Source organism: Amia ocellicauda, chromosome 2 (genome assembly GCF_036373705.1).
Source record: "Amia ocellicauda isolate fAmiCal2 chromosome 2, fAmiCal2.hap1, whole genome shotgun sequence".
Classification (NCBI taxonomy): domain Eukaryota; kingdom Metazoa; phylum Chordata; class Actinopteri; order Amiiformes; family Amiidae; genus Amia; species Amia ocellicauda.
The window spans coordinates 54,195,557-54,221,439 of NC_089851.1; the positions used below are offsets into that span (position 1 = coordinate 54,195,557).

At 48.6% G+C, this 25,883-nt stretch overlaps 7 non-coding genes across 7 annotated transcripts; all 7 read right to left on the reverse strand.

Annotated features, from left to right (window-relative positions):
- Nucleotides 1-5,253: 5,253 nt before the first annotated feature.
- trnap-ugg (transfer RNA proline (anticodon UGG)) lies at nucleotides 5,254-5,325 on the reverse strand. Its single transcript has one exon. It is a non-coding gene; the product is annotated as a tRNA-Pro (tRNA).
- Nucleotides 5,326-7,583: 2,258 nt separating this feature from the next.
- trnap-agg (transfer RNA proline (anticodon AGG)) lies at nucleotides 7,584-7,655 on the reverse strand. The gene has a single exon. It is a non-coding gene; the product is annotated as a tRNA-Pro (tRNA).
- A 1,107-nt stretch (nucleotides 7,656-8,762) lies between these two features.
- On the reverse strand, nucleotides 8,763-8,834 carry trnap-ugg (transfer RNA proline (anticodon UGG)). Its single transcript has one exon. It is a non-coding gene; the product is annotated as a tRNA-Pro (tRNA).
- Nucleotides 8,835-11,107: 2,273 nt separating this feature from the next.
- Nucleotides 11,108-11,179, reverse strand: trnap-ugg (transfer RNA proline (anticodon UGG)). The gene has a single exon. It is a non-coding gene; the product is annotated as a tRNA-Pro (tRNA).
- Nucleotides 11,180-13,464: 2,285 nt separating this feature from the next.
- On the reverse strand, nucleotides 13,465-13,536 carry trnap-agg (transfer RNA proline (anticodon AGG)). The gene has a single exon. It is a non-coding gene; the product is annotated as a tRNA-Pro (tRNA).
- A 1,680-nt stretch (nucleotides 13,537-15,216) lies between these two features.
- Nucleotides 15,217-15,288, reverse strand: trnap-agg (transfer RNA proline (anticodon AGG)). Its single transcript has one exon. It is a non-coding gene; the product is annotated as a tRNA-Pro (tRNA).
- Nucleotides 15,289-25,662: 10,374 nt separating this feature from the next.
- trnap-agg (transfer RNA proline (anticodon AGG)) lies at nucleotides 25,663-25,734 on the reverse strand. Its single transcript has one exon. It is a non-coding gene; the product is annotated as a tRNA-Pro (tRNA).
- Nucleotides 25,735-25,883: the final 149 nt, after the last annotated feature.

A 25,883-nucleotide genomic window follows, 5' to 3' on the forward strand; every position in this document is an offset into this window, starting at 1 on the left:
GAGATTGGCTGGATCCATGCATCAGTTCCTGGTTAAATAGTTAACGATGCAACACGGGGGCGATTTTGTGCTCTTCTCTCTCAGTGAAATCGTAACTTATGGTGACATGTTGTATACTGAACTGTGCAGAATCGCTGGCTCTATTCAATATAATTGAAAGGGCGAACATAAGACGTTTACTGTGCGAGCTACAATCGAATAAACGGACCTGCTCATTGAGGCGCTTGATATTAGTAATTGGACATATTTCCCGCTTTATGAAAAACATTGCTTTTACAAGCTGGAATTGTACACTGTAAAAAATGTTACATGCAATCTACTTTAAAAAATTATGGTAACATTATTACACATATTTTTTAAGGTTTAGTTTTTTTGCGAAATCTACCCGAATAAATTAAGTAAAATTTCCTAAATTATTTAGTCTATGGCACACAATGAATTTAATTTAATCTTTTTTATTGTATGTTTTCTCACAAATTAATCAACTAAAATTTACTCATTTGTATTAATTAAAATGACTTAATTATAAAATGTACTGCCTTTTTCAAGTTAAGATAATAATGAATACAAAATGCAGTTTTTGTTGACAAACATGCTTTTATTGTCTTTTTGGACTGTAACCATAAATAACAAATATATATAAAATGTAAGCAGCAGTTTTAAGACATGAAAAAAAAAAGTTTACATTTCCCATGTCATTGAGAAACATCATTTTGTTACACAAAAACATGTGCATACAAATAACAACTTGTAGCAAAATGTATAAAACCATTTATACTAGCTAAAAGATTGTATGAACAACAATCATGTAGAACAGTATCAAACGCTCAATCAGTGCAGTTTTTTTTCCACCAGAACTTGATAATAATGCTTTGTCTCTCAATCTAAGACATGAGTTTGTTTTTAAGTGTTAGTAATTTGGGGGAAAACTTGCACACATCCAGTTCTAAGAAGAGCTTCTGAAAGGCCTCAAATGTGTGCCTCAGTTCTTTCGAGTAGGTGAGGTTTAGTGCATACGTCAGTCCAAGAAAAACAGCACAGGCTCTAGACAGATTTTCCAAGCCAGCCATGACTTGCACCCCCTCCAAGATGATGCTGACGTCCTCCTGATCATCCCTCTTGCAGATGGCAATTTTCATTATTTGCGGCAGGAGATCTTGCTGTACATCTGTATTGTCGCACTGTAAAACAACCATTAAATAAGTATTTTTATCTTGTCTGTCTCTCTATCATTATATATCTGTCCATAATTATAAAGTTTATTTGTGTACGGTTGTAAACAAACATTTTGAAACATTTTTCTTATAACAGCTTAAAATTCTAAATTTCTTTGTAAACACTAAAACAAAAAAATATGTTTCAGTGGACGGCACACACTGTCAAAATAACAAGCTCAAATATAGTTTCACCAATGACAGAGGGTGTATTCAGGGTAAAGAAAAAAAATACATTTGGTGACACCAGTGTAGGGGGGAAAACTGCAAATTAACCATGTTTACATGAGGAATATAGTGCATTCAGAATGTAAAACAGCCCCCACATTAATTCTAATTTTCAGTTTACTTATTCTGATTGTTGGGGTAAAGTTGTTTTCCCAATTATAAAGAATACCTTATCAATTATTTCTTCCTGTGTCTCGGAACTGCCCTGGGACATATGCAAAGAAAATTTCATTCAGGTTCGGGACTGCCCCGAACCACCTATGAAATATTGCTTGTAGATGTATAAAAGGCTGTGTGAAACTTTCAATAAACGAAGATAAACAAACTGACATTGTGTCAGTGACTTTATTTCCCGGGCCTGTCTCCTGCTGAGAGTCTAAACTGTTACTGGAAGCGCTCACTGGGGTGCCTGATTCACTGGGATCCGAAGGGTTGCTTCAACTGAAGCTTTGCACCTTAACACTGATGTTGATCCCAATCTGTAAATGTAACTGGTCCTACTTGCACCGCTCCAAGCAGAATTCGAACCAGCTTCACCGGCATTGGAGGTGGGTGCACTAACAAGGACGCTAAAGATCATAGCCTCTAGCATCAGTCACTGGGGCACCTCTTGAGGCCAAGTGGAGTGAGGTTTACTCACACAGCTCTTACTAGCTGCTCTCTGTTACATATAAATGAAATTACACTCTGCCTTACATCACGCCTTTTGGGTTTGAGGACTGAAAGATATAACCTACTTTTTTTTTTTTGGTTACACTATTTCGATGGTCCACTTTAGACATTCTACTAACTGTAAGTAACTACTCTCATTAGAGTATTAGTAGACTGCAAGTAAACTGTTAGGTTAGGGTTAATAGATTACGTTAACAAGTAGTTGCAAAGTTACTTATACTCAGTAGAATTTCTAAAGTGGACCACCAAAATAAAGTGTTACCTTTCTTAATATAGTGGCTGACAAAAGTCTTATTTGTGTTAAATATTTTCACAGTAGTTTTAGACAATTTAATTGTAAAAAAGTATTGTTCAGGTTCATCCCCTTGGAATTATAAGGTTCTATCTGACATTTTTGACAAAATTGAGTTATTCACATATTCTTATTCTGTGACAACTTATTTAGATTATGTGACTTTTTTTTAAGTTGTGTACATTTTTGGACTTTTTATTTAGAAAACAAAAAGGTTCTGTCTACAAAGTTGAACTCAAACTTCGTACTATAAGGTTCTATTTGCGAGCCAATCAGCACTTATCTAATTCTATCTATCTATCTATCTATCTATCTATCTATCTATCTCTCTCTCTTTTGGCTATTCTTTCTCAAGCCAACATCAAACAAACCTTTCAATCCATACTGATCTCTAGAGAGAAAGACATTTTACCTGTCACACTTTTTGTGGAATATTGGATTTTGTTAATTTAAGACACCTGTTTCAACTCATCAGCTCGTCAGAATAGGCATCGACATGAGACAACTAAAATTGAACTAATTCTCTTAAGCCTTAAAATTGCAGAAATGTCCTTAAATAAAAGAGGAAAATGTATCTCTTGGTTCTATTAGTGAAATCTTCTCAATATTTTGTATCAAACACTAAACCACAATTTCATTAATAAAATGTACACATTATTTTTAATTACTACGTAAAAACAATTAGACCCATGATAAATTTTTTACAGTGTATAAAACATTGCATTTACAAGCCATAATTATATATAACGTGCACATCGGTAATCAATGTGACAACCAAATGAAACAGAAATTAAGCTACTAAATGAGGTTCGGATGATTACTGCGAATTGAAAAGCTGCAGCAGTTCTATGCTATACAAGTACACAAATGAGACTTGTAGAATAAAGTGTTTACTCATTTATTATGATACCAGAGCTATTTATATTATTAAACTAATTTAATTAAAAATGATATATTGAAATCAAATCAGGGTAGTTGACTTTTTGAGATTAATACTGGCTTGTACTTCAACATATTTGACCACAAGAGGGGGAACTTCAACATGAAAACTCTTCCGATTTTGTCAAAATTTGCTTTCATCTGATTTATATTATTAGGGGTAAAAAACTTGTAAAAAACACATTTTCTTTAAAGAAAACAAAACACACAGATGACAGTCTGATTTCCCATCAGCTATACAGGCAACAGTATCTGAGGTCGATAGCCCTCCCTTGTGCAGAGGAGCCCAGAAGCCAGCCTTCAAGAGCAAACGAACGAACACTTCGGTGACTGCAAAGTGGGGCCAAGTGGGCTCGTCCTGGAGTTGAACCCAGGGCCTCTCACACCCTCAGCAAGAATCATACCTCTCCTTTGGTGCAGCTCAGGAGTACACGTTCAGCAAAGGTCTCCATAACAAGCCGGCAAACCACATTTCGTCCTCCTCCTCCTCAACAACACACTACATGTCCTCCTCCTCCTCAACAACAACAACAACAACAACGAACTTGTAAAATACACATTTTCTTTAAAGAAAACAAAACACACAGATGACAGTCTGATTTCCCATCAGCTATACGGGCAACAGTATCTGAGGTCGATAGCCCTCCCTTGTGCAGAGGAGCCCAGAAGCCAGCCTTCAAGAGCAAACGAACAAACACTTCGGTGACTGCAAAGTGGGGCCAAGTGGGCTTGTCCTGGAGTTGAACCCAGGGCCTCTCACACCCTCAGCAAGAATCATACCCCTAGACCAACGAGCCAAGTTAACGGAGAGTGTCGCAGTTTCTGCTGGGCAAGCGCGTAACTGCTTTGGGGCAGACCGGGAGACCTACGCTCACTGACTGATAGCATGGACTGTAGCGCTGAAGTGTCTTTCCAGAACGGTAACCGTATCCCCAGTGAGACAGCACTGAGAGCATGGTTCAGCAGGCCCGCAAACAACTGAAAAGAATGCCTCTCCTTTGGTGCAGCTCAGGAGTACACGTTCAGCAAAGGTCTCCATAACAAGCCGGCAAACCACATTTCGTCCTCCTCCTCCTCAACAACACACTACATGTCCTCCTCCTCCTCCTCAACAACAACAACAACAACAACGAACTTGTAAAAAACACATTTTCTTTAAAGAAAACAAAACACACAGATGACAGTCTGATTTCCCATCAGCTTTACAGGCAACAGTATCTGAGGTCGATAGCCCTCCCTTGTGCAGAGGAGCCCAGAAGCCAGCCTTCAAGAGCAAACGAACAAACACTTCGGTGACTGCAAAGTGGGGCCAAGTGGGCTCGTCCTGGAGTTGAACCCAGGGCCTCTCACACCCTCAGCAAGAATCATACCCCTAGACCAACGAGCCAAGTTAACGGAGGGTGTCGCAGTTTCTGCTGGGCAAGCGCGTAACTGCTTTGGGGCAGACCGGGAGACCTACGCTCACTGACTGATAGCATGGACTGTAGCGCTGACGTGTCTTTCCAGAATGGTAACGCCATCCCCAGTGAGACAGCACTGAGAGCATGGTTCAGCAGGCCCGCAAACAACTGAAAAGAATGCCTCTCCTTTGGTGCAGCTCAGGAGTACACGTTCAGCAAAGGTCTCCATAACAAGCCGGCAAACCACATTTCGTCCTCCTCCTCCTCAACAACACACTACATGTCCTCCACCTCCTCCTCAACAACAACAACAACAACAACAACGAACTTGTAAAAAACACATTTTCTTTAAAGAAAACAAAACACACAGATGACAGTCTGATTTCCCATCAGCTATACGGGCAACAGTATCTGAGGTCGATAGCCCTCCCTTGTGCAGAGGAGCCCAGAAGCCAGCCTTCAAGAGCAAACGAACAAACACTTCGGTGACTGCAAAGCAGGGCCAAGCGGGCTCGTCCGGGAGTTGAACCCGGGACCTCTCGCACCCAAAGCGAGAATCATACCCCTAGACCAACGAGCCAAGTTATCTGACAGTGTCACAGTTTCTGCTGGGCAAGCGCGTAACTGCTTTGGGGCAGACCGGGAGACCTACGCTCACTGACTGATAGCATGGACTGTAGCGCTGACGTGTCTTTCCAGAATGGTAACGCCATCCCCAGTGAGACAGCACTGAGAGCATTGTTCAGCAGGCCCGCAAACAACTGAAAAGAATGCCTCTCCTTTGGTGCAGCTCAGGAGTACACGTTCAGCAAAGGTCTCCATAACAAGCCGGCAAACCACATTTCGTCCTCCTCCTCCTCAACAACACACTACATGTCCTCCTCCTCCTCCTCAACAACAACAACAACAACGAACTTGTAAAAAACACATTTTCTTTAAAGAAAACAAAACACACAGATGACAGTCTGATTTCCCATCAGCTTTACAGGCAACAGTATCTGAGGTCGATAGCCCTCCCTTGTGCAGAGGAGCCCAGAAGCCAGCCTTCAAGAGCAAACGAACAAACACTTCGGTGACTGCAAAGTGGGGCCAAGTGGGCTCGTCCTGGAGTTGAACCCAGGGCCTCTCACACCCTCAGCAAGAATCATACCCCTAGACCAACGAGCCAAGTTAACGGAGGGTGTCGCAGTTTCTGCTGGGCAAGCGCGTAACTGCTTTGGGGCAGACCGGGAGACCTACGCTCACTGACTGATAGCATGGACTGTAGCGCTGACGTGTCTTTCCAGAATGGTAACGCCATCCCCAGTGAGACAGCACTGAGAGCATGGTTCAGCAGGCCCGCAAACAACTGAAAAGAATGCCTCTCCTTTGGTGCAGCTCAGGAGTACACGTTCAGCAAAGGTCTCCATAACAAGCCGGCAAACCACATTTCGTCCTCCTCCTCCTCAACAACACACTACATGTCCTCCTCCTCCTCAACAACAACAACGAACTTGTAAAAAACACATTTTCTTTAAAGAAAACAAAACACACAGATGACAGTCTGATTTCCCATCAGCTATACAGGCAACAGTATCTGAGGTCGATAGCCCTCCCTTGTGCAGAGGAGCCCAGAAGCCAGCCTTCAAGAGCAAACGAACAAACACTTCGGTGACTGCAAAGTGGGGCCAAGTGGGCTCGTCCTGGAGTTGAACCCAGGGACTCTCACACCCTCAGCAAGAATCATACCCCTAGACTAACGAGCCAAGTTAACGGAGGGTGTCGCAGTTTCTGCTGGGCAAGCGCGTAACTGCTTTGGGGCAGACCGGGAGACCTACGCTCACTGACTGATAGCATGGACTGTAGCGCTGACGTGTCTTTCCAGAATGGTAACGCCATCCCCAGTGAGACAGCACTGAGAGCATGGTTCAGCAGGCCCGCAAACAACTGAAAAGAATGCCTCTCCTTTGGTGCAGCTCAGGAGTACACGTTCAGCAAAGGTCTCCATAACAAGCCGGCAAACCACATTTCGTCCTCCTCCTCCTCAACAACACACTACATGTCCTCCTCCTCCTCCTCAACAACAACAACAACAACGAACTTGTAAAAAACACATTTTCTTTAAAGAAAACAAAACACACAGATGACAGTCTGATTTCCCATCAGCTTTACAGGCAACAGTATCTGAGGTCGATAGCCCTCCCTTGTGCAGAGGAGCCCAGAAGCCAGCCTTCAAGAGCAAACGAACAAACACTTCGGTGACTGCAAAGTGGGGCCAAGTGGGCTCGTCCTGGAGTTGAACCCAGGGCCTCTCACACCCTCAGCAAGAATCATACCCCTAGACCAACGAGCCAAGTTAACGGAGGGTGTCGCAGTTTCTGCTGGGCAAGCGCGTAACTGCTTTGGGGCAGACCGGGAGACCTACGCTCACTGACTGATAGCATGGACTGTAGCGCTGACGTGTCTTTCCAGAATGGTAACGCCATCCCCAGTGAGACAGCACTGAGAGCATGGTTCAGCAGGCCCGCAAACAACTGAAAAGAATGCCTCTCCTTTGGTGCAGCTCAGGAGTACACGTTCAGCAAAGGTCTCCATAACAAGCCGGCAAACCACATTTCGTCCTCCTCCTCCTCAACAACACACTACATGTCCTCCTCCTCCTCAACAACAACAACGAACTTGTAAAATACACATTTTCTTTAAAGAAAACAAAACACACAGATGACAGTCTGATTTCCCATCAGCTACACAGCCAACAGTATCTGAGGTTGAAAGACCTCCCTGGTGCAGAGGAGCCCAGAAGCCAAGCATCGAGAGAGAACAAACGAATGCTTCAGAGAATGCAAAGCAGGGCCAAGCAGGCTCGTCCGGGAGTTGAACCCGGGACCTCTCGCACCCTAAGCGAGAATCATACCCCTAGACCAACGAGCCAAGTTAACGGAGCGTGTCGCAGTTTCTGCTGGGCAAGCGCGTAACTGCTTTGGGGCAGACCGGGAGACCTACGCTCACTGACTGATAGCATGGACTGTAGCGCTGACGTATCTTTCCAGAATGGTAACGCCATCCCCAGTGAGACAGCACTGAGAGCATGGTTCAGCAGGCCCGCAAACAACTGAAAAGAATGCCTCTCCTTTGGTGCAGCTCAGGAGTACACGTTCAGCAAAGGTCTCCATAACAAGCCGGCAAACCACATTTCGTCCTCCTCCTCCTCAACAACACACTACATGTCCTCCTCCTCCTCCTCAACAACAACAACAACAACAACGAACTTGTAAAAAACACATTTTCTTTAAAGAAAACAAAAACACAGATGACAGTCTGATTTCCCATCAGCTTTACAGGCAACAGTATCTGAGGTCGATAGCCCTCCCTTGTGCAGAGGAGCCCAGAAGCCAGCCTTCAAGAGCAAACGAACAAACACTTCGGTGACTGCAAAGTGGGGCCAAGTGGGCTCGTCCTGGAGTTGAACCCAGGGCCTCTCACACCCTCAGCAAGAATCATACCCCTAGACCAACGAGCCAAGTTAACGGAGGGTGTCGCAGTTTCTGCTGGGCAAGCGCGTAACTGCTTTGGGGCAGACCGGGAGACCTACGCTCACTGACTGATAGCATGGACTGTAGCGCTGACGTGTCTTTCCAGAATGGTAACGCCATCCCCAGTGAGACAGCACTGAGAGCATGGTTCAGCAGGCCCGCAAACAACTGAAAAGAATGCCTCTCCTTTGGTGCAGCTCAGGAGTACACGTTCAGCAAAGGTCTCCATAACAAGCCGGCAAACCACATTTCGTCCTCCTCCTCCTCAACAACACACTACATGTCCTCCACCTCCTCCTCAACAACAACAACAACAACAACGAACTTGTAAAAAACACATTTTCTTTAAAGAAAACAAAACACACAGATGACAGTCTGATTTCCCATCAGCTATACAGGCAACAGTATCTGAGGTCGATAGCCCTCCCTTGTGCAGAGGAGCCCAGAAGCCAGCCTTCAAGAGCAAACGAACAAACACTTCGGTGACTGCAAAGTGGGGCCAAGCGGGCTCGTCCGGGAGTTGAACCCGGGACCTCTCGCACCCAAAGCGAGAATCATACCCCTAGACCAACGAGCCAAGTTATCTGACAGTGTCACAGTTTCTGCTGGGCAAGCGCGTAACTGCTTTGGGGCAGACCGGGAGACCTACGCTCACTGACTGATAGCATGGACTGTAGCGCTGACGTGTCTTTCCAGAATGGTAACGCCATCCCCAGTGAGACAGCACTGAGAGCATTGTTCAGCAGGCCCGCAAACAACTGAAAAGAATGCCTCTCCTTTGGTGCAGCTCAGGAGTACACGTTCAGCAAAGGTCTCCATAACAAGCCGGCAAACCACATTTCGTCCTCCTCCTCCTCAACAACACACTACATGTCCTCCACCTCCTCCTCAACAACAACAACAACAACAACAACAACGAACTTGTAAAAAACACATTTTCTTTAAAGAAAACAAAACACACAGATGACAGTCTGATTTCCCATCAGCTATACAGGCAACAGTATCTGAGGTCGATAGCCCTCCCTTGTGCAGAGGAGCCCAGAAGCCAGCCTTCAAGAGCAAACGAACAAACACTTCGGTGACTGCAAAGTGGGGCCAAGTGGGCTCGTCCTGGAGTTGAACCCAGGGCCTCTCACACCCTCAGCAAGAATCATACCCCTAGACCAACGAGCCAAGTTAACGGAGGGTGTCGCAGTTTCTGCTGGGCAAGCGCGTAACTGCTTTGGGGCAGACCGGGAGACCTACGCTCACTGACTGATAGCATGGACTGTAGCGCTGAAGTGTCTTTCCAGAACGGTAACCGTATCCCCAGTGAGACAGCACTGAGAGCATGGTTCAGCAGGCCCGGAAACAACTGAAAAGAATGCCTCTCCTTTGGTGCAGCTCAGGAGTACACGTTCAGCAAAGGTCTCCATAACAAGCAGGCAAACCACATTTCGTCCTCCTCCTCCTCAACAACACACTACATGTCCTCCTCCTCCTCAACAACAACAACGAACTTGTAAAATACACATTTTCTTTAAAGAAAACAAAACACACAGATGACAGTCTGATTTCCCATCAGCTACACAGCCAACAGTATCTGAGGTTGAAAGACCTCCCTGGTGCAGAGGAGCCCAGAAGCCAAGCATCGAGAGAGAACAAACGAATGCTTCATAGAATGCAAAGCGGGGCCAAGCGGGCTCGTCCGGGAGTTGAACCCGGGACCTCTCGCACCCTAAGCGAGAATCATACCCCTAGACCAACGATCCAAGTTAACGGAGGGTGTCGCAGTTTCTGCTGGGCAAGCGCGTAACTGCTTCGGGGCAGACCGGGAGACCTACGCTCACTGACTGATAGCATGGACTGTAGCGCTGAAGTGTCTTTCCAGAACGGTAACCGTATCCCCAGTGAGACAGCACTGAGAGCATGGTTCAGCAGGCCCGCAAACAACTGAAAAGAATGCCTCTCCTTTGGTGCAGCTCAGGAGTACACGTTCAGCAAAGGTCTCCATAACAAGCCGGCAAACCACATTTCGTCCTCCTCCTCCTCAACAACACACTACATGTCCTCCTCCTCCTCCTCAACAACAACAACAACAACAACAACGAACTTGTAAAAAACACATTTTCTTTAAAGAAAACAAAACACACAGATGACAGTCTGATTTCCCATCAGCTATACGGGCAACAGTATCTGAGGTCGATAGCCCTCCCTTGTGCAGAGGAGCCCAGAAGCCAGCCTTCAAGAGCAAACGAACAAACACTTCGGTGACTGCAAAGTGGGGCCAAATGGGCTCGTCCTGGAGTTGAACCCAGGGCCTCTCACACCCTCAGCAAGAATCATACCCCTAGACCAACGAGCCAAGTTAACGGAGGGTGTCGCAGTTTCTGCTGGGCAAGCGCGTAACTGCTTTGGGGCAGACCGGGAGACCTACGCTCACTGACTGATAGCATGGACTGTAGCGCTGAAGTGTCTTTCCAGAACGGTAACCGTATCCCCAGTGAGACAGCACTGAGAGCATGGTTCAGCAGGCCCGCAAACAACTGAAAAGAATGCCTCTCCTTTGGTGCAGCTCAGGAGTACACGTTCAGCAAAGGTCTCCATAACAAGCCGGCAAACCACATTTCGTCCTCCTCCTCCTCAACAACACACTACATGTCCTCCTCCTCCTCAACAACAACAACGAACTTGTAAAAAACACATTTTCTTTAAAGAAAACAAAACACACAGATGACAGTCTGATTTCCCATCAGCTACACAGCCAACAGTATCTGAGGTTGAAAGACCTCCCTGGTGCAGAGGAGCCCAGAAGCCAAGCATCAAGAGAGAACAAACGAATGCTTCAGAGAATGCAAAGCAGGGCCAAGCGGGCTCGTCCGGGAGTTGAACCCGGGACCTCTCGCACCCAAAGCGAGAATCATACCCCTAGACCAACGAGCCAAGTTATCTTACAGTGTCGCAGTTTCTGCTGGGCAAGCGCGTAACTGCTTTGGGGCAGACCGGGAGACCTATGCACACTGACTGATAGCATGGACTGTAGCGCTGAAGTGTCTTTCCAGAACGGTAACCGTATCCCCAGTGAGACAGCACTGAGAGCATGGTTCAGCAGGCCCGCAAACAACTGAAAAGAATGCCTCTCCTTTGGTGCAGCTCAGGAGTACACGTTCAGCAAAGGTCTCCATAACAAGCCGGCAAACCACATTTCGTCCTCCTCCTCCTCAACAACACACTACATGTCCTCCACCTCCTCCTCAACAACAACAACAACAACGAACTTGTAAAAAACACATTCTCTTTAAAGAAAACAAAACACACAGATGACAGCCTGATTTCCCATCAGCTATACGGGCAACAGTATCTGAGGTCGATAGCCCTCCCTTGTGCAGAGGAGCCCAGAAGCCAGCCTTCAAGAGCAAACGAACAAACACTTCGGTGACTGCAAAGTGGGGCCAAGTGGGCTCGTCCTGGAGTTGAACCCAGGGCCTCTCACACCCTCAGCAAGAATCATACCCCTAGACCAAAAAGCCAAGTTAACGGAGGGTGTCGCAGTTTCTGCTGGGCAAGCGCGTAACTGCTTTGGGGCAGACCGGGAGACCTACGCTCACTGACTGATAGCATGGACTGTAGCGCTGAAGTGTCTTTCCAGAACGGTAACCGTATCCCCAGTGAGACAGCACTGAGAGCATGGTTCAGCAGGCCCGCAAACAACTGAAAAGAATGCCTCTCCTTTGGTGCAGCTCAGGAGTACACGTTCAGCAAAGGTCTCCATAACAAGCCGGCAAACCACATTTCGTCCTCCTCCTCCTCAACAACACACTACATGTCCTCCTCCTCCTCCTCAACAACAACAACAACAACAACAACAACGAACTTGTAAAAAACACATTTTCTTTAAAGAAAACAAAACACGCAGATGACAGTCTGATTTCCCATCAGCTATACAGCCAACAGTATCTGAGGTCGATAGCCCTCCCTTGTGCAGAGGAGCCCAGAAGCCAGCCTTCAAGAGCAAACGAACGAACACTTCGGTGACTACAAAGTGGGGCCAAGTGGGCTCGTCCTGGAGTTGAACCCAGGGCCTCTCACACCCTCAGCAAGAATCATACCCCTAGACCAACGAGCCAAGTTAACGGAGGATGTCGCAGTTTCTGCTGGGCAAACGCGTAACTGCTTTGGGGCAGACCGGGAGACCTACGCACACTGACTGATAGCATGGACTGTAGCGCTGAAGTGTCTTTCCAGAACGGTAACCGTATCCCCAGTGAGACAGCACTGAGAGCATGGTTCAGCAGGCCCGCAAACAACTGAATAGAATGCCTCTCCTTTGGTGCAGCTCAGGAGTACACGTTCAGCAAAGGTCTCCATAACAAGCCGGCAAACCACATTTCGTCCTCCTCCTCCTCAACAACACATTACATGTCCTCCTCCTCCTCCTCAACAACAACAACAACAACAACAACAACGAACTTGTAAAAAACACATTTTCTTTAAAGAAAACAAAACACACAGATGACAGTCTGATTTCCCATCAGCTATACAGCCAACAGTATCTGAGGTCGATAGCCCTCCCTTGTGCAGAGGAGCCCAGAAGCCAGCCTTCAAGAGCAAACGAACGAACACTTCGGTGACTACAAAGTGGGGCCAAGTGGGCTCGTCATGGAGTTGAACCCAGGGCCTCTCACACCCTCAGCAAGAATCATACCCCTAGACCAACGAGCCAAGTTAACGGAGGGTGTCGCAGTTTCTACTGGGCAAGCGCGTAACTGCTTTGGGGCAGACCGGGAGACCTACGCTCACTGACTGATAGCATGGACTGTAGCGCTGAAGTGTCTTTCCAGAATGGTAACGCCATCCCCTGTGAGACAGCACTGAGAGCATTGTTCAGCAGGCCCGCAAACAACTGAAAAGAATGCCTCTCCTTTGGTGCAGCTCAGGAGTACACGTTCAGCAAAGGTCTCCATAACAAGCCGGCAAACCACATTTCGTCCTCCTCCTCCTCAACAACACACTACATGTCCTCCTCCTCCTCAACAACAACAACGAACTTGTAAAATACACATTTTCTTTAAAGAAAACAAAACACACAGATGACAGTCTGATTTCCCATCAGCTACACAGCCAACAGTATCTGAGGTTGAAAGACCTCCCTGGTGCAGAGGAGCCCAGAAGCCAAGCATCGAGAGAGAACAAACGAATGCTTCAGAGAATGCAAAGCGGGGCCAAGCGGGCTCGTCCGGGAGTTGAACCCGGGACCTCTCGCACCCTAAGCGAGAATCATACCCCTAGACCAACGAGCCAAGTTAACGGAGGGTGTCGCAGTTTCTGCTGGGCAAGCGCGTAACTGCTTTGGGGCAGACCGGGAGACCTACGCTCACTGACTGATAGCATGGACTGTAGCGCTGAAGTGTCTTTCCAGAACGGTAACCGTATCCCCAGTGAGACAGCACTGAGAGCATGGTTCAGCAGGCCCGCAAACAACTGAAAAGAATGCCTCTCCTTTGGTGCAGCTCAGGAGTACACGTTCAGCAAAGGTCTCCATAACAAGCCGGCAAACCACATTTCGTCCTCCTCCTCCTCAACAACACACTACATGTCCTCCTCCTCCTCCTCAACAACAACAACAACAACAACAACAACGAACTTGTAAAAAACACATTTTCTTTAAAGAAAACAAAACACACAGATGACAGTCTGATTTCCCATCAGCTATACAGCCAACAGTATCTGAGGTCGATAGCCCTCCCTTGTGCAGAGGAGCCCAGAAGCCAGCCTTCAAGAGCAAACGAACGAACACTTCGGTGACTACAAAGTGGGGCCAAGTGGGCTCGTCCTGGAGTTGAACCCAGGGCCTCTCACACCCTCAGCAAGAATCATACCCCTAGACCAACGAGCCAAGTCAACGGAGGGTGTCGCAGTTTCTGCTGGGCAAGCGCGTAACTGCTTTGGGGCAGACCGGGAGACCTACGCTCACTGACTGATAGCATGGACTGTAGCGCTGAAGTGTCTTTCCAGAACGGTAACCGTATCCCCAGTGAGACAGCACTGAGAGCATGGTTCAGCAGGCCCGCAAACAACTGAAAAGAATGCCTCTCCTTTGGTGCAGCTCAGGAGTACACGTTCAGCAAAGGTCTCCATAACAAGCCGGCAAACCACATTTCGTCCTCCTCCTCCTCAACAACACACTACATGTCCTCCTCCTCCTCAACAACAACAACGAACTTGTAAAAAACACATTTTCTTTAAAGAAAACAAAACACACAGATGACAGTCTGATTTCCCATCAGCTATACAGCCAACAGTATCTGAGGTCGATAGCCCTCCCTTGTGCAGAGGAGCCCAGAAGCCAGCCTTCAAGAGCAAACGAACGAACACTTCGGTGACTACAAAGTGGGGCCAAGTGGGCTCGTCATGGAGTTGAACCCAGGGCCTCTCACACTCTCAGCAAGAATCATACCCCTAGACCAACGAGCCAAGTTAACGGAGGGTGTCGCAGTTTCTACTGGGCAAGCGCGTAACTGCTTTGGGGCAGACCGGGAGACCTACGCTCACTGACTGATAGCATGGACTGTAGCGCTGAAGTGTCTTTCCAGAATGGTAACGCCATCCCCTGTGAGACAGCACTGAGAGCATTGTTCAGCAGGCCCGCAAACAACTGAAAAGAATGCCTCTCCTTTGGTGCAGCTCAGGAGTACACGTTCAGCAAAGGTCTCCATAACAAGCCGGCAAACCACATTTCGTCCTCCTCCTCCTCAACAACACACTACATGTCCTCCTCCTCCTCAACAACAACAACGAACTTGTAAAATACACATTTTCTTTAAAGAAAACAAAACACACAGATGACAGTCTGATTTCCCATCAGCTACACAGCCAACAGTATCTGAGGTTGAAAGACCTCCCTGGTGCAGAGGAGCCCAGAAGCCAAGCATCGAGAGAGAACAAACGAATGCTTCAGAGAATGCAAAGCGGGGCCAAGCGGGCTCGTCCGGGAGTTGAACCCGGGACCTCTCGCACCCTAAGCGAGAATCATACCCCTAGACCAACGAGCCAAGTTAACGGAGGGTGTCGCAGTTTCTGCTGGGCAAGCGCGTAACTGCTTTGGGGCAGACCGGGAGACCTACGCTCACTGACTGATAGCATGGACTGTAGCGCTGAAGTGTCTTTCCAGAACGGTAACCGTATCCCCAGTGAGACAGCACTGAGAGCATGGTTCAGCAGGCCCGCAAACAACTGAAAAGAATGCCTCTCCTTTGGTGCAGCTCAGGAGTACACGTTCAGCAAAGGTCTCCATAACAAGCCGGCAAACCACATTTCGTCCTCCTCCTCCTCAACAACACACTACATGTCCTCCTCCTCCTCCTCAACAACAACAACAACAACAACAACAACGAACTTGTAAAAAACACATTTTCTTTAAAGAAAACAAAACACACAGATGACAGTCTGATTTCCCATCTGCTATACAGCCAACAGTATCTGAGGTCGATAGCCCTCCCTTGTGCAGAGGAGCCCAGAAGCCAGCCTTCAAGAGCAAACGAACGAACACTTCGGTGACTACAAAGTGGGGCCAAGTGGGCTCGTCCTGGAGTTGAACCCAGGGCCTCTCACACCCTCAGCAAGAATCATACCCCTAGACCAACGAGCCAAGTTAACGGAGGGTGTCGCAGTTTCTGCTGGGCAAGCGCGTAACTGCTTTGGGGCAGACCGGGAGACCTACGCTCACTGACTGATAGCATGGACTGTAGCGCTGAAGTGTCTTTCCAGAACGGTAACCGTATCCCCAGTGAGACAGCACTGAGAGCATGGTTCAGCAGGCCCGCAAACAACTGAAAAGAATGCCTCTCCTTTGGTGCAGCTCAGGAGTACACGTTCAGCAAAGGTCTCCATAACAAGCCGGCAAACCACATTTCGTCCTCCTCCTCCTCAACAACACACTACATGTCCTCCTCCTCCTCAACAACAACAACGAACTTGTAAAAAACACATTTTCTTTAAAGAAAACAAAACACACAGATGACAGTCTGATTTCCCATCAGCTATACAGGCAACAGTATCTGAGGTCGATAGCCCTCCCTTGTGCAGAGGAGCCCAGAAGCCAGCCTTCAAGAGCAAACGAACGAACACTTCGGTGACTGCAACGTGGGGCCAAGTGGGCTCGTCCTGGAGTTGAACCCAGGGCCTCTCATACCCTCAGCAAGAATCATACCCCTAGACCAACGAGCCAAGTTAACTCACTGACTGATAGCATGGACTGTAGCGCTGAAGTGTCTTTCCAGAACGGTAACCGTATCCCCAGTGAGACAGCACTGAGAGCATTGTTCAGCAGGCCCGCAAACAACTGAAAAGAATGCCTCTCCTTTGGTGCAGCTCAGGAGTACACGTTCAGCAAAGGTCTCCATAACAAGCCGGCAAACCACATTTCGTCCTCCTCCTCCTCAACAACACACTACATGTCCTCCTCCTCCTCCTCAACAACAACAACAACAACAACGAACTTGTAAAAAACACATTTTCTTTAAAGAAAACAAAACACACAGATGACAGTCTGATTTCCCATCAGCTTTACAGGCAACAGTATCTGAGGTCGATAGCCCTCCCTTGTGCAGAGGAGCCCAGAAGCCAGCCTTCAAGAGCAAACGAACAAACACTTCGGTGACTGCAAAGTGGGGCCAAGTGGGCTCGTCCTGGAGTTGAACCCAGGGCCTCTCACACCCTCAGCAAGAATCATACCCCTAGACCAACGAGCCAAGTTAACGGAGGGTGTCGCAGTTTCTGCTGGGCAAGCGCGTAACTGCTTTGGGGCAGACCGGGAGACCTACGCACACTGACTGATAGCATGGACTGTAGCGCTGAAGTGTCTTTCCAGAACGGTAACCGTATCCCCAGTGAGACAGCACTGAGAGCATGGTTCAGCAGGCCCGCAAACAACTGAAAAGAATGCCTCTCCTTTGGTGCAGCTCAGGAGTACACGTTCAGCAAAGGTCTCCATAACAAGCCGGCAAACCACATTTCGTCCTCCTCCTCCTCAACAACACACTACATGTCCTCCTCCTCCTCAACAACAACAACGAACTTGTAAAAAACACATTTTCTTTAAAGAAAACAAAACACACAGATGACAGTCTGATTTCCCATCAGCTACACAGCCAACAGTATCTGAGGTTGAAAGACCTCCCTGGTGCAGAGGAGCCCAGAAGCCAGCCTTCAAGAGCAAACGAACAAACACTTCGGTGACTACAAAGTGGGGCCAAGTGGGCTCATCCTGGAGTTGAACCCAGGGCCTCTCACACCCTCAGCGAGAATCATACCCCTAGACCAACGAGCCAAGTTAACGGAGGGTGTCGCAGTTTCTGCTGGGCAAGCGCGTAACTGCTTTGGGGCAGACCGGGAGACCTACGCACACTGACTGATAGCATGGACTGTAGCGCTGAAGTGTCTTTCCAGAACGGTAACCGTATCCCCAGTGAGACAGCACTGAGAGCATGGTTCAGCAGGCCCGCAAACAACTGAAAAGAATGCCTCTCCTTTGGTGCAGCTCAGGAGTACACGTTCAGCAAAGGTCTCCATAACAAGCCGGCAAACCACATTTCGTCCTCCTCCTCCTCAACAACACACTACATGTCCTCCTCCTCCTCAACAACAACAACGAACTTGTAAAATACACATTTTCTTTAAAGAAAACAAAACACACAGATGACAGTCTGATTTCCCATCAGCTACACAGCCAACAGTATCTGAGGTTGAAAGACCTCCCTGGTGCAGAGGAGCCCAGAAGCCAAGCATCGAGAGAGAACAAACGAATGCTTCAGAGAATGCAAAGCGGGGCCAAGCGGGCTCGTCCGGGAGTTGAACCCGGGACCTCTCGCACCCTAAGCGAGAATCATACCCCTAGACCAACGATCCAAGTTAACGGAGGGTGTCGCAGTTTCTGCTGGGCAAGCGCGTAACTGCTTTGGGGCAGACCGGGAGACCTACGCTCACTGACTGATAGCATGGACTGTAGCGCTGAAGTGTCTTTCCAGAACGGTAACCGTATCCCCAGTGAGACAGCACTGAGAGCATGGTTCAGCAGGCCCGCAAACAACTGAAAAGAATGCCTCTCCTTTGGTGCAGCTCAGGAGTACACGTTCAGCAAAGATCTCCATAACAAGACGGCAAACCACATTTCGTCCTCCTCCTCCTCAACAACACACTACATGTCCTCCTCCTCCTCCTCAACAACAACAACAACAACAACGAACTTGTAAAAAACACATTTTCTTTAAAGAAAACAAAACACACAGATGACAGTCTGATTTCCCATCAGCTTTACAGGCAACAGTATCTGAGGTCGATAGCCCTCCCTTGTGCAGAGGAGCCCAGAAGCCAGCCTTCAAGAGCAAACGAACAAACACTTCGGTGACTGCAAAGTGGGGCCAAGTGGGCTCGTCCTGGAGTTGAACCCAGGGCCTCTCACACCCTCAGCAAGAATCATACCCCTAGACCAACGAGCCAAGTTAACGGAGGGTGTCGCAGTTTCTGCTGGGCAAGCGCGTAACTGCTTTGGGGCAGACCGGGAGACCTACGCACACTGACTGATAGCATGGACTGTAGCGCTGAAGTGTCTTTCCAGAACGGTAACCGTATCCCCAGTGAGACAGCACTGAGAGCATGGTTCAGCAGGCCCGCAAACAACTGAAAAGAATGCCTCTCCTTTGGTGCAGCTCAGGAGTACACGTTCAGCAAAGGTCTCCATAACAAGCCGGCAAACCACATTTCGTCCTCCTCCTCCTCAACAACACACTACATGTCCTCCTCCTCCTCAACAACAACAACGAACTTGTAAAAAACACATTTTCTTTAAAGAAAACAAAACACACAGATGACAGTCTGATTTCCCATCAGCTACACAGCCAACAGTATCTGAGGTTGAAAGACCTCCCTGGTGCAGAGGAGCCCAGAAGCCAGCCTTCAAGAGCAAACGAACAAACACTTCGGTGACTACAAAGTGGGGCCAAGTGGGCTCATCCTGGAGTTGAACCCAGGGCCTCTCACACCCTCAGCGAGAATCATACCCCTAGACCAACGAGCCAAGTTAACGGAGGGTGTCGCAGTTTCTGCTGGGCAAGCGCGTAACTGCTTTGGGGCAGACCGGGAGACCTACGCACACTGACTGATAGCATGGACTGTAGCGCTGAAGTGTCTTTCCAGAACGGTAACCGTATCCCCAGTGAGACAGCACTGAGAGCATGGTTCAGCAGGCCCGCAAACAACTGAAAAGAATGCCTCTCCTTTGGTGCAGCTCAGGAGTACACGTTCAGCAAAGGTCTCCATAACAAGCCGGCAAACCACATTTCGTCCTCCTCCTCCTCAACAACACACTACATGTCCTCCTCCTCCTCCTCAACAACAACAACGAACTTGTAAAATACACATTTTCTTTAAAGAAAACAAAACACACAGATGACAGTCTGATTTCCCATCAGCTACACAGCCAACAGTATCTGAGGTTGAAAGACCTCCCTGGTGCAGAGGAGCCCAGAAGCCAAGCATCGAGAGAGAACAAACGAATGCTTCAGAGAATGCAAAGCGGGGCCAAGCGGGCTCGTCCGGGAGTTGAACCCGGGACCTCTCGCACCCTAAGCGAGAATCATACCCCTAGACCAACGATCCAAGTTAACGGAGGGTGTCGCAGTTTCTGCTGGGCAAGCGCGTAACTGCTTTGGGGCAGACCGGGAGACCTACGCTCACTGACTGATAGCATGGACTGTAGCGCTGAAGTGTCTTTCCAGAACGGTAACCGTATCCCCAGTGAGACAGCACTGAGAGCATGGTTCAGCAGGCCCGCAAACAACTGAAAAGAATGCCTCTCCTTTGGTGCAGCTCAGGAGTACACGTTCAGCAAAGATCTCCATAACAAGACGGCAAACCACATTTCGTCCTCCTCCTCCTCAACAACACACTACATGTCCTCCTCCTCCTCCTCAACAACAACAACAACAACAACGAACTTGTAAAAAACACATTTTCTTTAAAGAAAACAAAACACACAGATGACAGTCTGATTTCCCATCAGCTTTACAGGCAACAGTATCTGAGGTCGATAGCCCTCCCTTGTGCAGAGGAGCCCAGAAGCCAGCCTTCAAGAGCAAACGAACAAACACTTCGGTGACTGCAAAGTGGGGCCAAGTGGGCTCGTCCTGGAGTTGAACCCAGGGCCTCTCACACCCTCAGCAAGAATCATACCCCTAGACCAACGAGCCAAGTTAACGGAGGGTGTCGCAGTTTCTGCTGGGCAAGCGCGTAACTGCTTTGGGGCAGACCGGGAGACCTACGCACACTGACTGATAGCATGGACTGTAGCGCTGAAGTGTCTTTCCAGAACGGTAACCGTATCCCCAGTGAGACAGCACTGAGAGCATGGTTCAGCAGGCCCGCAAACAACTGAAAAGAATGCCTCTCCTTTGGTGCAGCTCAGGAGTACACGTTCAGCAAAGGTCTCCATAACAAGCCGGCAAACCACATTTCGTCCTCCTCCTCCTCAACAACACACTACATGTCCTCCTCCTCCTCAACAACAACAACGAACTTGTAAAAAACACATTTTCTTTAAAGAAAACAAAACACACAGATGACAGTCTGATTTCCCATCAGCTACACAGCCAACAGTATCTGAGGTTGAAAGACCTCCCTGGTGCAGAGGAGCCCAGAAGCCAGCCTTCAAGAGCAAACGAACAAACACTTCGGTGACTACAAAGTGGGGCCAAGTGGGCTCATCCTGGAGTTGAACCCAGGGCCTCTCACACCCTCAGCGAGAATCATACCCCTAGACCAACGAGCCAAGTTAACGGAGGGTGTCGCAGTTTCTGCTGGGCAAGCGCGTAACTGCTTTGGGGCAGACCGGGAGACCTACGCACACTGACTGATAGCATGGACTGTAGCGCTGAAGTGTCTTTCCAGAACGGTAACCGTATCCCCATTGAGACAGCACTGAGAGCATGGTTCAGCAGGCCCGCAAACAACTGAAAAGAATGCCTCTCCTTTGGTGCAGCTCAGGAGTACACGTTCAGCAAAGGTCTCCATAACAAGCCGGCAAACCACATTTCGTCCTCCTCCTCCTCAACAACACACTACATGTCCTCCTCCTCCTCAACAACAACAACGAACTTGTAAAATACACATTTTCTTTAAAGAAAACAAAACACACAGATGACAGTCTGATTTCCCATCAGCTACACAGCCAACAGTATCTGAGGTTGAAAGACCTCCCTGGTGCAGAGGAGCCCAGAAGCCAAGCATCAAGAGAGAACAAACAAATGCTTCAGAGAATGCAAAGCGGGGCCAAGCGGGCTCGTCCGGGAGTTGAACCCGGGACCTCTCGCACCCTAAGCGAGAATCATACCCCTAGACCAACGATCCAAGTTAACGGAGGGTGTCGCAGTTTCTGCTGGGCAAGCGCGTAACTGCTTTGGGGCAGACCGGGAGACCTACGCTCACTGACTGATAGCATGGACTGTAGCGCTGAAGTGTCTTTCCAGAACGGTAACCGTATCCCCAGTGAGACAGCACTGAGAGCATGGTTCAGCAGGCCCGCAAACAACTGAAAAGAATGCCTCTCCTTTGGTGCAGCTCAGGAGTACACGTTCAGCAAAGATCTCCATAACAAGACGGCAAACCACATTTCGTCCTCCTCCTCCTCAACAACACACTACATGTCCTCCTCCTCCTCCTCAACAACAACAACAACAACAACAACAACAACAACAACAACAACAACGAACTTGTAAAAAACACATTTTCTTTAAAGAAAACAAAACACACAGATGACAGTCTGATTTCCCATCAGCTATACAGCCAACAGTATCTGAGGTCGATAGCCCTCCCTTGTGCAGAGGAGCCCAGAAGCCAGCCTTCAAGAGCAAACGAACGAACACTTCGGTGACTACAAAGTGGGGCCAAGTGGGCTCGTCCTGGAGTTGAACCCAGGGCCTCTCACACCCTCAGCAAGAATCATACCCCTAGACCAACGAGCCAAGTTAACAGAGGGTGTCGCAGTTTCTGCTGGGCAAGCGCGTAACTGCTTTGGGGCAGACCGGGAGACCTACGCACACTGACTGATAGCATGGACTGTAGCGCTGAAGTGTCTTTCCAGAACGGTAACCGTATCCCCAGTGAGACAGCACTGAGAGCATGGTTCAGCAGGCCCGCAAACAACTGAAAAGAATGCCTCTCCTTTGGTGCAGCTCAGGAGTACACGTTCAGCAAAGGTCTCCATAACAAGCCGGCAAACCACATTTCGTCCTCCTCCTCCTCAACAACACACTACATGTCCTCCTCCTCCTCCTCAACAACAACAACAACAACAACAACAACAACAACAACAACAACAACAACGAACTTGTAAAAAACACATTTTCTTTAAAGAAAACAAAACACACAGATGACAGTCTGATTTCCCATCAGCTATACAGCCAACAGTATCTGAGGTCGATAGCCCTCCCTTGTGCAGAGGAGCCCAGAAGCCAGCCTTCAAGAGCAAACGAATGAACACTTCGGTGACTACAAAGTGGGGCCAAGTGGGCTCGTCCTGGAGTTGAACCCAGGGCCTCTCACACCCTCAGCAAGAATCATACCCCTAGACCAACGAGCCAAGTTAACGGAGGGTGTCGCAGTTTCTGCTGGGCAAGCGCGTAACTGCTTTGGGGCAGACCGGGAGACCTACGCACACTGACTGATAGCATGGACTGTAGCGCTGAAGTGTCTTTCCAGAACGGTAACCGTATCCCCAGTGAGACAGCACTGAGAGCATGGTTCAGCAGGCCCGCAAACAACTGAAAAGAATGCCTCTCCTTTGGTGCAGCTCAGGAGTACATGTTCAGCAAAGGTCTCCATAACAAGCCGGCAAACCACATTTCGTCCTCCTCCTCCTCAACAACAACAACGAACTTGTAAAATACACATTTTCTTTAAAGAAAACAAAACACACAGATGACAGTCTGATTTCCCATTAGCTACACAGCCAACAGTATCTGAGGTTGAAAGACCTCCCTGGTGCAGAGGAGCCCAGAAGCCAGCCTTCAAGAGCAAACGAACGAACACTTCGGTGACTACAAAGTGGTGCCAAGTGGGCTCGTCCTGGAGTTGAACCCAGGGCCTCTCACACCCTCAGCAAGAATCATACCCCTAGACCAACGAGCCAAGTTAACGGAGGGTGTCGCAGTTTCTGCTGGGCAAGCGCGTAACTGCTTTGGGGCAGACCGGGAGACCTACGCACACTGACTGATAGCATGGACTGTAGCGCTGAAGTGTCTTTCCAGAATGGTAACGCCATCCCCAGTGAGACAGCACTGAGAGCATGGTTCAGCAGGCCCGCAAACAACTGAAAAGAATGCCTCTCCTTTGGTGCAGCTCAGGAGTACACGTTGAGCAAAGGTCTCCATAACAAGCCGGCAAACCACATTTCGTCCTCCTCCTCCTCAACAACACACTACATGTCCTCAACCTCCTCCTCAACAACAACAACAACGAACTTGTAAAAAACACATTTTCTTTAAAGAAAACAAAACACACAGATGACAGTCTGATTTCCCATCAGCTATACAGCCAACAGTATCTGAGGTCGATAGCCCTCCCTTGTGCAGAGGAGCCCAGAAGCCAGCCTTCAAGAGCAAACGAACGAACACTTCGGTGACTACAAAGTGGGGCCAAGTGGGCTCGTCCTGGAGTTGAACCCAGGGCCTCTCACACCCTCAGCAAGAATCTTACCCCTAGACCAACGAGCCAAGTTAACGGAGGGTGTCGCAGTTTCTGCTGGGCAAGCGCGTAACTGCTTTGGGGCAGACCGGGAGACCTACGCTCACTGACTGATAGCATGGACTGTAGCGCTGAAGTGTCTTTCCAGAACGGTAACCGTATCCCCAGTGAGACAGCACTGAGAGCATGGTTCAGCAGGCCCGCAAACAACTGAAAAGAATGCCTCTCCTTTGGTGCAGCTCAGGAGTACACGTTCAGCAAAGGTCTCCATAACAAGCCGGCAAACCACATTTCGTCCTCCTCCTCCTCAACAACACACTACATGTCCTCCTCCTCCTCAACAACAACAACGAACTTGTAAAAAACACATTTTCTTTAAAGAAAACAAAACACACAGATGACAGTCTGATTTCCCATCAGCTACACAGCCAACAGTATCTGAGGTTGAAAGACCTCCCTGGTGCAGAGGAGCCCAGAAGCCAAGCATCGAGAGAGAACAAACGAATGCTTCAGAGAATGCAAAGCGGGGCCAAGCGGGCTCGTCCGGGAGTTGAACCCGGGACCTCTCGCACCCTAAGCAAGAATCATACCCCTAGACCAACGAGCCAAGTTAACGGAGGGTGTCGCAGTTCCTGCTGGGCAAGCGCGTAACTGCTTTGGGGCAGACCGGGAGACCTACGCTCACTGACTGATAGCATGGACTGTAGCGCTGAAGTGTCTTTCCAGAACGGTAACCGTATCCCCAGTGAGACAGCACTGAGAGCATGGTTCAGCAGGCCCGCAAACAACTGAAAAGAATGCCTCTCCTTTGGTGCAGCTCAGGAGTACACGTTCAGCAAAGGTCTCCATAACAAGCCGGCAAACCACATTTCGTCCTCCTCCTCCTCAACAACACATTACATGTCCTCCTCCTCCTCAACAACAACAACGAACTTGTAAAATACACATTTTCTTTAAAGAAATCAAAACACACAGATGACAGTCTGATTTCCCATCAGCTACACAGCCAACAGTATCTGAGGTTGAAAGACCTCCCTGGTGCAGAGGAGCCCAGAAGCCAGCCTTCAAGAGCAAACGAACGAACACTTCGGTGACTACAAAGTGGGGCCAAGTGGGCTCGTCCTGGAGTTGAACCCAGGGCCTCTCACACCCTCAGCAAGAATCTTACCCCTAGACCAACGAGCCAAGTTAACGGAGGGTGTCGCAGTTTCTGCTGGGCAAGCGCGTAACTGCTTTGGGGCAGACCGGGAGACCTACGCTCACTGACTGATAGCATGGACTGTAGCGCTGAAGTGTCTTTCCAGAACGGTAACCGTATCCCCAGTGAGACAGCACTGAGAGCATGGTTCAGCAGGCCCGCAAACAACTGAAAAGAATGCCTCTCCTTTGGTGCAGCTCAGGAGTACACGTTCAGCAAAGGTCTCCATAACAAGCCGGCAAACCACATTTCGTCCTCCTCCTCCTCAACAACACACTACATGTCCTCCTCCTCCTCAACAACAACAACGAACTTGTAAAAAACACATTTTCTTTAAAGAAAACAAAACACACAGATGACAGTCTGATTTCCCATCAGCTACACAGCCAACAGTATCTGAGGTTGAAAGACCTCCCTGGTGCAGAGGAGCCCAGAAGCCAAGCATCGAGAGAGAACAAACGAATGCTTCAGAGAATGCAAAGCGGGGCCAAGCGGGCTCGTCCGGGAGTTGAACCCGGGACCTCTCGCACCCTAAGCGAGAATCATACCCCTAGACCAACGAGCCAAGTTAACGGAGAGTGTCGCAGTTTCTGCTGGGCAAGCGCGTAACTGCTTTGGGGCAGACCGGGAGACCTACGCTCACTGACTGATAGCATGGACTGTAGCGCTGAAGTGTCTTTCCAGAACGGTAACCGTATCCCCAGTGAGACAGCA